Source organism: Schistocerca cancellata, chromosome 1 (genome assembly GCF_023864275.1).
Source record: "Schistocerca cancellata isolate TAMUIC-IGC-003103 chromosome 1, iqSchCanc2.1, whole genome shotgun sequence".
In the NCBI taxonomy this organism is placed as follows: domain Eukaryota; kingdom Metazoa; phylum Arthropoda; class Insecta; order Orthoptera; family Acrididae; genus Schistocerca; species Schistocerca cancellata.
The window spans coordinates 1,234,567,963-1,234,579,834 of record NC_064626.1 but is presented as its reverse complement, the minus strand read 5'-3'; the positions used below and the strand labels follow the sequence as shown (position 1 = coordinate 1,234,579,834).

At 45.3% G+C, this 11,872-nt stretch overlaps 1 pseudogene; it reads left to right on the top strand.

The window, feature by feature from the left end:
• Positions 1-7,585: 7,585 nt before the first annotated feature.
• On the top strand, positions 7,586-7,703 carry LOC126099958 (5S ribosomal RNA; annotated as a pseudogene).
• The last annotated feature ends 4,169 nt before the right edge of the window (positions 7,704-11,872 follow it).

Genomic DNA, 11,872 nt, shown 5'->3' with positions numbered 1-11,872 from the left:
ATTCCGACACCCCAGTGGGTCATGCAGAATTACGCTATTCGTCTGGGCCACGTCATCGTCAATAATGTCAGGCATATCGAACATGTTGTAAGCTAAATCTGAATATCTGTAGTGACGTTTACATGCTGAATAAAGTGTGTACACGCCGTAGTTTGTAACTAATTTACGTTTACTTTTCATATAGTTATATAATTGTCACCATGTATCTGTGTCGATAATGCGTTACTTCCACCTTATGTTAAAAAGGGGTTGCCAGGAAATGCTAGGAGCATGAGACTTAAGAGGTAAAGAGTGATTACTGGCTAAATCTTGATGTCAATAAATGTCCTTCAGTGTTATAATGATAGTGTTTCCCCACGTGATGATCATGTAGGTCACAACTAATGCGGATTACAGAGCATTCTAGACCCGGAAGTCTGGGAAGTGTTCCAAGGTAGTCTTCTGCGTGTTTTTATGCAGTACACAAACGTTTCATAGGCAGATTATTGTAGGTAGTAGAGGAAGTGGCGATGCTAACTGGCTTTATCATTCTCAAGGGCACCTGTGAACCGTCAGACCTCGTTAGACCGCCCCGCCCGCCGCTACCCAAACACACAGAAACTTATGGTCCGGATCCAGATGGTCCTTCTGGGCCTTCTCTGCCTCTGCAGAAATCTAGGGGATATAAAAATGAAAAAGCTGGCATACTATGCTTACTTTCATTCCATAATGTCATATGGGATTATTTTTTGTGGTAATTCATCAAGCCAAGCTAAAGTTTTCCGGGCACAAAAACGTGCAGTAAGAATTATACGTGGTGTGAACTCAAGAACATCCTGCAGAAGCCTGTTTAGGGAACTAGGGATACTAACTACTGCTTCCCAATATATTTATTCCTTAATGAAATTTGTCATTAAAAATATATCACTTTTTCAAACCAACAGCTCAATTCATGGAATCAATACTAGAAATAAGAATAATCTTCACAAGGATTTAAAGACACTTAGTCTTGTACAAAAAGGTGTGCATTATTCAGGAACACACGTTTTCAATAACTTGCCAGCAGCCATAAAAAGCTTAACAACCAATGAAATTCAGTTTAAGAGAAGCCTAAAGGATTTATTGGTGGCCAACTCCTTCTACTCCATTGATGAATTTCTTAGTAAAACCAACTGATTTGTATATAAGTACAACATAACTTCTGCACAATTTCAGTGCAGTAATGTGTTCACTGAAAAAGTATGTATGTGTGTGTGTGTGTGTGTGTGTGTGTGTGTGTGTGTGTGTGTGTGCCCGCATCTCGTGGTCGTGTGGTAGCGTTCTCGCTTCCCACCCCCGGGTTCCCGGGTTCTATTCCCGGCGGGGTCAGGGATTTTCTCTGCCTCGTGATGGCTGGGTGTTGTGTGGTGTCCTTAGGTTAGTTAGGTTTAAGTAGTTCTAAGTTCTAGGCGACTGATGACCGCAGCAGTTGAGTCCCATAGTGCTCAGAGCCATTTTGTGTGTGTGTGTGTGTGTGTGTGTGTGTGTAAGTATAATCTAACTTCTGCACCACTTCAGTGCAGTAATGTGTTCATTGTAAATAAGTATTACAGTAGTTGTATTACATGTTTATTACCTTATCAATAAATGAAAAACTTTTTTATTTTAAATTCAGTGCATTAGTATTTGTAAAATGACTCTTAGTGTTCATTAAAAAATGACGATCATTCCACTTGGGACCTGTGGAATGGTACATTAGCTTATTTGCTTTTAGTTGTAAATATTTGTCATGTATTGTTATTTATCTGACATGTTCCACATCCTGGAGGACCTCCTCACTACGGATGAATTGGAATGAAAGTAAATCTAATCTAATCTATACTAGTTGAATAATTGAGCCTGCAGCACTGCTTGCAATACGAAAAATGCCCCCAATGACTAAGTGCATATAATCGTAGGTAAACTTCACAGTACATATCAAAAGCAATTTACAACAGCTGCCTGTTCAATTCTACGAGTTCACTAAACGACGTTACCTGTTTAAGAGAGCTGCTCCTCTATCATCGAAGTAGGTTTCTCTCCGGATTCTGGTCATTGGCTGATTGTAGTCGGCCGGCAACTGGCCGATACGAAGTCTTTATCTTGATCCTCAGCGCCGCCCGTGGTGCTGGTGGAACTCGCGCAAGTTTCGAGTCCCTATGGCACTGCCACCAGCTCACGTCATTGCGCCGGTGGTGCTTCTGCCCCTAGGGTGTGTCTTGCGGGGGCGACACAGCGGTGAGCGTTCCGGCTAGTCAGCTATCGTAGTTCTTCAATTCCCTCTCCCGCGCCATGGTACCTCTTTTTTCCACAACGCATACCAGTCGCTAGTTTAGTTTTCACGGCACGCTGCGCGCTCTTACAATTAGTTACTTTTCTTACAATTCCGTGTATACTAGACTTACTTATACACTCCTGGAAATTGAAATAAGAACACCGTGAATTCATTGTCCCAGGAAGGGGAAACTTTATTGACTCATTCCTGGGGTCAGATACATCACATGATCACACTGACAGAACCACAGGCACATAGACACAGGCAACAGAGCATGCACAATGTCGGCACTAGTACAGTGTACATCCACCTTTCGCAGCAATGCAGGCTGCTATTCTCCCATGGAGACGATCGTAGAGATGCTGGATGTAGTCCTGTGGAACGGCTTGCCATGCCATTTCCACCTGGCGCCTCAGTTGGACCAGCGTTCGTGCTGGACGTGCAGACCGCGTGAGACGACGCTTCATCCAGTCCCAAACATGCTCAATGGGGGACAGATCCGGAGATCTTGCTGGCCAGGGTAGTTGACTTACACCTTCTACAGCACGTTGGGTGGCACGGGATACATGCGGACGTGCATTGTCCTGTTGGAACAGCAAGTTCCCTTGCCGGTCTAGGAATGGTAGAACGATGGGTTCGATGACGGTTTGGATGTACCGTGCACTATTCAGTGTCCCCTCGACGATCACCAGTGGTGTACGGCCAGTGTAGGAGATCGCTCCCCACACCATGATGCCGGGTGTTGGCCCTGTGTGCCTCGGTCGTATGCAGTCCTGATTGTGGCGCTCACCTGCACGGCGCCAAACACGCATACGACCATCATTGGCACCAAGGCAGAAGCGACTCTCATCGCTGAAGACGACACGTCTCCATTCGTCCCTCCATTCACGCCTGTCGCGACACCACTGGAGGCGGGCTGCACGATGTTGGGGCGTGAGCGGAAGACGGCCTAACGGTGTGCGGGACCGTAGCCCAGCTTCATGGAGACGGTTGCGAATGGTCCTCGCCGATGCCCCAGGAGCAACAGTGTCCCTAATTTGCTGGGAAGTGGCGGTGCGGTCCCCTACGGCACTGCGTAGGATCCTACGGTCTTGGCGTGCATCCGTGCGTCGCTGCGGTCCGGTCCCAGGTCGACGGGCACGTGCACCTTCCGCCGACCACTGGCGACAACATCGATGTACTGTGGAGGCCTCACGCCCCACGTGTTGAGCAATTCGGCGGTACGTCCACCCGGCCTCCCGCATGCCCACTACACGCCCTCGCTCAAAGTCCGTCAGCTGCACATACGGTTCACGTCCACGCTGTCGCGGCATGCTACCAGTGTTAAAGACTGCGATGGAGCTCCGTATGCCACGGCAAACTGGCTGACACTGACGGCGGCGGTGCACAAATGCTGCGCAGCTAGCGCCATTCGACGGCCAACACCGCGGTTCCTGGTGTGTCCGCTGTGCCGTGCGTGTGATCATTGCTTGTACAGCCCTCTCGCAGTGTCCGGAGGAAGTATGGTGGGTCTGACACACCGGTGTCAATGTGTTCTTTTTTCCATTTCCAGGAGTGTACTACCGGGTGATGAAAAAGTCAGTATAAATTTGAAAACTTAATAAACCGCGGAATAATGTAGATAGAGAGGAAAAAAATGACACACATGCTTGGAATGACAAGGGGTTTTATTAGTACCAAAAATACCAGTGTATTGCTAGACGCGTGAAAGGTCTCTTGCGCGCGTCGTTTGGTGATGATCGTCTGCTCAGCCGCCACTTTCGTCATGCTTGGCCTCCCATGTTCCCAGACCTCAGTCCGTGCGATTATTGACTTTGGGGCAAGTCGCAAGTGTATCGTGATCGACCGACATCTCTAGGGATGCTGAAAGACAACATCCGAAGCCAATGCCTCACCATAACGCCGGACATGCTTTACAGTACTGTTCAACAACATTATTCCTCGACTATAGCTATTGTTGAGGAATGATGGTGGACATATTGAGCATTTCCTGTAAAGAACATCTTTGCTTTGTCTTACTGTCTTATGCTAATTATTGCTATTCTGATCAGCTGAAGCGCCATCTGTCTGACATTGTTTGAACGTTTGTATTTTTTTGGTTCTAATAAAACCCCGTGTCAGTCGAAGCATGTGTGTCAATTTGTACCTCTCTATCTATATTATCCCATGATTTATTCAGTTTTCAAATTTATACTGACTTTTTGATCACCCGGTATATTTCCTCATTTTATTCAATTAATTTGTGTGCTTGAAGACGGAAGTATAGTTTTCCCGAAACCGGTAGTGTTTATAATGAAACAAAGTCACAACTAATGCGGATTAGAGAGTATTCTAGACCCGGAAGTGTGCAATGTGTTCCAAGGTAGTCTTCTGCGTGTTTTTATGCAGTACACAAACGTTTCATAGGCAGATTATTGTAGGTAGTAGAGGAAGTGGCGATGCTAACTGGCTTTATCATTCTCAAGGGCACCTGTGAACCGTCAGGCCTCGTTACACCGCCCCCCCCCCCACCCTACCCAAACACACAGAAACGTATGGTCCGGACCGCGATGGTCCTTCTGGGCCTTCTCCGCCTCTGCAGAAGGCGCACAACGCGAGGAGAGCACAGTGGCGACAATTACAGAAGGGCGAGCAGTCGTCAGCGGGCGCGGCAACAAAACAAACCACCCGCAGCGGGGCAGGGCAGGGCAGACGAGAGCCACGCGCCGGCACAGAGACGGCGCCGGCGGCGGCGCCACGCCGGTTTATGAGGCCCGGTAATGCCCGGGCCTCCCCCACTTTAATGCGTCGGCATGTGGGAACTGCTTTGCATACGAAATTGCTTGTTATGATACGGGGCAGGCGGGCCCCTCCGCCGACCGCGGCTGCTCCCGCCGGAGGGACGGTGAGCTAAGACCAGCCGTGGTAAACGACTTTTTTCTCCCCTTTCTTGGCCGCACTTCCTCGTCCACTCCCTTTGTCGCTTTTTATCCTCGCCCTGTCCCTCTGCCTTCTGCACACTGCCATTGCCGCCCGTGAAAGCCCGGCTCTCCTCCTAATGACTTCTCTCAATTTCTCAAAGATTTTCTCCCCCTCCTCAATTCCAGCCCCACCGCCCCTCACCGAGTCTCGGAGGCGTCACGCTTGTCGGCATCTGCACCAAACAATACTCTTCAGCAGGAGTGAGGCAGGGCAACGGGAAAAAGTGAAGCAGCGCCGCCTCCCTCGCCGCCTGTAGCGATTGTGTGGGGAATTGCACTTTCCAGAGAGTTCAAGTCCGCAGAGCGTAACGGCTGCGTTTCTCGCCGGCACAAAGCGCTCAGCACTGTCGCTACTTCCGCAGGGAGATTTCCCACCCGGCACATTTAGGTTAAATACAGTCGCTTGTCAAAAACCAGTTGTCTTAGTTTCGACGCGTCTTCGCTGCAGTTCTCCAGACGGGTGGTATTGTACTGTTGCGTCCTCAGCACAGAACACATTTAGCTACTGTGTCTACGTTTCTTGCACTATCCTGTAAGAGGTACTATTTAGCTTCCCATTATAAAAATAAACGTATCAATAGTAAGTAATGCATACATTGGAGAAAAGAAATATGACCCTCCAAGGTATAGATTGAGGGGGGTAGGAGGAGGTACAGTGAAGTCATTAGGATGTACATAATTGATTTTCTATAGTCACGGTGTACAGTTTCAAGAAGATATAGAAGTGGTAACAAAGGTAACTGACGGGTACGACGCGATCCTAGGGTTGGATTTCCTGATTAAACATCACGCTAAAATCGACCTCAGACAGCAAACTGTAGAACTTAGCGGAATAGTGTTTCAGCTAGGTGACACCGCTGCAAAGGGCCCACTGCCGCAAGATTTCCCCAACCGGAAGGCGAAATCAACTACACTCCCGACGGTACGAAACGATATAGATTTTGTTGTGACTACAGACACCTTAACAAACAAACTATCTCAGATGTTTATCCTCTTCCAAACATTACAGATATAATTGATAGTTTAGGTAACAGTAAATACTTTTCAACAATCGATTTACGTAGCGGATATCATCAATTGGAAGTTGCACCTGAAGATAGGCATAAAACAGCATATTCTACCCATGGAGGCCACTGGCAATTTAAAAGAATGCCTTTCGGTTTGAAAAATGCACCAGCAACTTTTCAAAGACTACTCGATGGAGTATTGCGAGGACACAAAACTCAGCAATGTTGTGTATATCTAGACGATATTATTGTACTCTCCAAAGACATTAATGAACATGCTGTTCGTCTGCGTAATGTTTTTCAGAGACTTAGAAAAGCTAAATTAACATTAAATATGGAAAAATGTAGTTTTGCATTGACAGAGGTTACATACCTAGGGCATGTCATTAGTGAAAAAGGAATTAGTACAGATCCTCGATTAATTTCGGCAGTTAAGGACTTCCCAACACCACAACGCGTTAAGGAAGTACAAACTTTCATTGGTCTCGCATCGTATTAAAGAAAATATGTTCAAAATTTTGCTGAAATTGCACGACCCTTAACCCAATTATTGAAAAAGTGTGCAAAATTTCATTGGTCTGAAGATTGTGAATCAGCATTTCAAGCCCTTAAAGATAAGTTAACACACAGTCCAGTATTAGCCTACCCAGATTATAAAAAAGAATTTATTTTATCCTGTGACGCAAGTGGTCATTCAGTAGGAGTTGTTTTGAATCAGAATATTAATGTCACGGAACACCCCATAGCCTACGCTTCGAGACAACTAACAACGGCAGAAAGAAATTATTCCACAACGGAGAAAGAATTGTTAAGTGTTATTTATGGCATCAAATACTTTAAATGCTACGCTTAAACGCAGCTTTAAAATGGTTGCTTGGGTTAAAGGATCCATCTAGTCGTCTCACTCTGCCGGCATCCCATTGACATTAGTGTCAGAGTCACGATTATAGTACTGCTGAAGCTAATCTAATAAGCACTTTTAAAGACCACAAAGATACAATGAAGGCTTTTACGACCCAATGTTTCAGCTGCCGAGAATTCTTCCGGGTTGATTGGCTGTGGTAGATAGAACTCTTATATCAATGACGTTTCGCCCAAAGCGAGATCACCGAAGTTAAGCGCTGTCGGGCGTGGTCGGCACTTGGATGGGTGACCATCTAGGCCGCCATGCGCTGTTGCCGTTTTTCGGGGTGCACTCACCCTGGTTGTGCTGAGTCTTGCCGACTGACGAGTCGGACGTCGTAAACGGCCTAAATACCGCGGAAAGTGGGCGTGGTCAGGCTGTCATGTGACAGCAGAGATAAATCTCGTCAAGCATAAAATATAACTATCGATCATAATACGTCGGCTACGGTCTTGTCGCAGTGGACACACCGGTTCCCTTGAGATCACCGAAGTTAAGCGCTGTCGGGCGTGGTCGGCACTTGGATGGGTGACCATCCAGGCCGCCACGCGCTGTTGCCATTTTTCTGGGTGCACTCAGCCTCGTGATGCCAATTGAGGAGCTACTCGACCGAATAGTAGCGGCTTCGGTCAAGAATACCATCATAACGACAGGGAGAGCGGGTGCTGACCCCTTGCCCCTCCTATCCGCATCCTCCTCGGAGGATGACACGGCGGTCAGATGATCCCGATGGGCCACTTGTGGCCTGTAGACGGATTGGTTATATCACAGTACGTCAAAGATAAAAACTCCTCATCGACTCTGTAGCACCACTGTCCATATATCGCTGAGTTTCAAGGCTTCTTCTATTCTGTTAAAATTATCCCCATGTTTATCTATTTCGATGACTTCTCTATATAGCCGTGGGTGATAGTTCGTCATAGTACGTAAAACTTCAGTTTCCGAAAATTTCACTACGTGATCACTCGACTGAAGAGTATGTTCCGCCACTGCGGACTTGTCTGTTTTCCCTAGTCGGCAAAGACTTTACGTTCTTTCAACCGTGTATTCACACTTCTTATTGTAGTTCCAATATAAACCTACCACATCTACTCGGAATCTTATATACACCATTTGCAGACAGAGGGGGACGTTTATCCATAACGGAACGTATTGCTTGGCCTATTTTCTTAATTAGTCTGAAAATCGGTCGAACGTTATGTTTCCTTAAAATCTTCCCGATTTGATCCGTTACTTTGTTGATGAAGGGTAGAGAAAACGTGTTTTTCCATCGCTGTGCCCTATCGTTGTCCTTAGGCCTCCTATTATTCGGTCGCAAAACTATCTATTCCCTTACTAGAGTAGCCATTCTTCTCAAAAGCCTCCTAGAGATGTTTTTACTCGGCGTCCAGGTATTCCGGCCCACAAATCCTTTTAGCTCTGTCCACTAGACTTTAAGTTTTTGTTGTGAACTGATGGGAGCTTGCAACATAAAGTCTATCGGAAGGTTACACATACCGACAGATACTTGCATAAGGATTTCAATCATCATCCGCAACATAAAAGAGGTGTAATTAAAATTACACGGCCATACAACCCGGAAGAATTCTCGGCAACCACAAAAATAGTTTAAAATTGCAAAAGAGCTGTTACATTAATAATTTTTATTATTTTCTGAAGTACCTACATGATCATCAAGTGGGGAAACACTATCATTATAACACTGAAGGACATTTATTGACGTCAAGATTTAGCCAGTAATCACTCTTTACCTCTTAAGCCTCATGCTCCTAGCATTTCCTGGCAACCACTTTGTAACATAAGGCGGAAGTAACGCATTATCGACACAGATACATGGTGACAATTATATAACTATATGAAAAGTAAACGTAAATTAGTTACAAACTACGGCGTGTACACACTTTATTCAGCATGTAAACGTCACTACAGATATTCAGATTTAGCTTGCGACATGTTCGATATGCCTGACATTATTGACGATAACGTGGCCCAGACGAATAGGAAATTCTGCATGACCCGCTGAGGTGTCGGAATATCGATGCTGTTGATGACCTCCTGAATGACTGTTTTCAGCCAAGCAATGGTTTTGGGGTTATTGCTGTACACCTTGTCTTTAATATAGCCTGAAAAAAAGGAGTCGCATGCGTCAAGAGCCGGAGATAATGGCGGCCAATCCAGCCCCATGTCAATGGCCTCTGGGTACTCCTGAGGCTCTGCTGCTTCGATGGGATCGAGCTCCGTGTTGCATGAACCACATACTGTCGAAATTAGGCGCACTTTGGATAAAGGGATGAGGTCATTTTCCAAAAACCTTCATGTACCATTAGGTAGTCACTGTGCCATTCTAGCGTTAAAAGGTTTTTTGACTTTTCACATTTAACCACATATAACATTGATGATGATAATTCATGGCAATGTTTGCCGACAAGATAAAGAATGCAACCTTTTAACACTAGATTGCGTACTCACGGCAGTTCTCCTTGGCCGTTTCTTGGAACGACTTGGAAAGAGAGAAAAATTAATGAATGATCGACGATGCATCGGTTCTCGATTGTGTTTAGGAGACGTACGGATTGATTGCGTGAAAATAGTTTCTCAAATGACCTCTTAACCCGGATTGCTTTCACGCAATCAGACTCTTCAATGAAATTACCTAAGGGACCTATTTGAATAATAAAAAAAAATTGGAAATGAATGCAAAACAGTGAAATTTTGTAAAAAAAGTTGTCAGATAGGAAATTGAACACGTTAATGGTCTCCCAAACACAATCGAGACACCGCGATAAAGAGCGAACCTGTAACAAAGTTCATTTAAACATAAACATTATTTGTGGTTAATTTAAAGAAAAGAATAAGCATAGATTTTCTGTACAGTGAAGCATCAATATATTCTCAAAGAAGAAAGGCGTTAAACTATAAACATTAACAAATTTACAATGAATACAAAACTTACATTTTTATGTTTTTCTCATACATGGAGCAGTCCAACAATCGCTGCTTTTGTATGTGTGATATTTTGTAAAAATTAAATGTCCTGGCGTGCGCGTAAGTATTTTTTATCGTCACTAGGTTCACAAAAGCGTTTTCTTTCTTGATGATAACGTGGTTTTTCATACTAAATGGAATATAACTTGTAGCGGTGCTACACAACACGTCTTAACAAGTCGGCTACCAAACATCAAAGGTAATGAAGTACATTTTAACATATCGGCGACCAGAAGTACAACCCACTATAAAGACTCTAGAATTTTCCTAACAAATGATAAATTTTCCTTTCTTCTGTTTCGCAGCTTCTTGCTATCAAGCGCTGCGGCAATGATTTTAAATATCTGCGCCCAGCGAGTCATAGTATTTAAAAGTACCTTTTAAACGCTGGCCGCGCGTCTTGGTATAGGCGCAACTTATAAACAGATTTCGTTTCTTTACTCTCGTGTTGTCATGCTTAGTATCACTGCAAACTACAGCTTGGTGGCTGTCCTTTTTTCATATGCAAAATGTCTGAAATCCAATAATATCACACCATCAAGAAATACCACATCGATTATTCCGTGACTGGACGATTCTCGATCGCTAAATGCAGATCCTCAGTCCCCCAAATCCGCCAGTTTTGTTTATTGACGTACCAACCTAAGTGAAAGTGGGCTTCGTCGCCAAACCAAACCATACGCACATCAATCTAATTCCCATCATGACCCACGCGCAAACCGTGCAGTTTGAATGTCCAGACGCAAACCATTCAGAAGTTATGACGATATTATTTCATTTAGTTCAATATTTGTCTCCCTGTATATGCAACAAAAGGAAAATCTTGAAGCTACATGGATTATACGCATCTTGTTTTCGTGGATCACTCAAATGTTCAAAAATTGGCTCTGAGCACTATGGGACTTAACACCTGAGGTCATCAGTCCCCTAGACTTAGAACTACTTAAACCTAACTAACCGAAGGACACGAGACACATCCATGGCCGAGGCAGGATTCGAACCTGCGACCGTAGCAGCAGCGCCGTTCAGGACTGAAGTGCCTAGAACCGCTCGGCCATAACGGCCGGCTCAAATGTTCTATCTCGATCGTTCGTAGAGTTCATGTTCTAATCATCGACGATAAAGGTTTTAAGAAACTGTTCTGCTACTATATATTATACTTATGCTCATAAATTAAGGATAATGCTGATACGTGGTGAAACAACGTTCTGGTGGGCGATTTGCGGGTTTAAATCACCTCGGGGTAACACCATGCGGTGCATATGGCCTCTCAAGGTGGCGTCGGCAGCAGTCGACATGGGCGGAGGTGTGTTGGTGCATGACAGAGTACGATGCGGCGAGTGAGTGTGCAGACGTTTTCAGATGTGCTAATGGTGACTGTGTGTTGAAAATGGCTCAAAGAGCACGTATTGGTGACGTTATGAGGGGTGCCACGAAGTGTGATTTCAAGATTATGGCAACGATTCCAGCAGAGAGGACACGTATCTAGGCGCTACAGTACGGGACTTCCACAGTGTACAACACCACAAGAAGACCTATATCTCACCATCAGTGCCCGCAGACAGTACTGCAGGTAGCCGGCCGGTGTGGCCGTGCGGTTCTAGGCGTTTCAGCATGGAGCCGCGAGACCGCTACGGTTGCAGGTTCGAATCCTTCCCCGGGCGTGGATGTGTGTGCTGTCCTTAGGTTAGTTAGGTTTAAGTAGTTCTAAGTTCTAGGGGACTGATGACCTCGGATGTTAAGT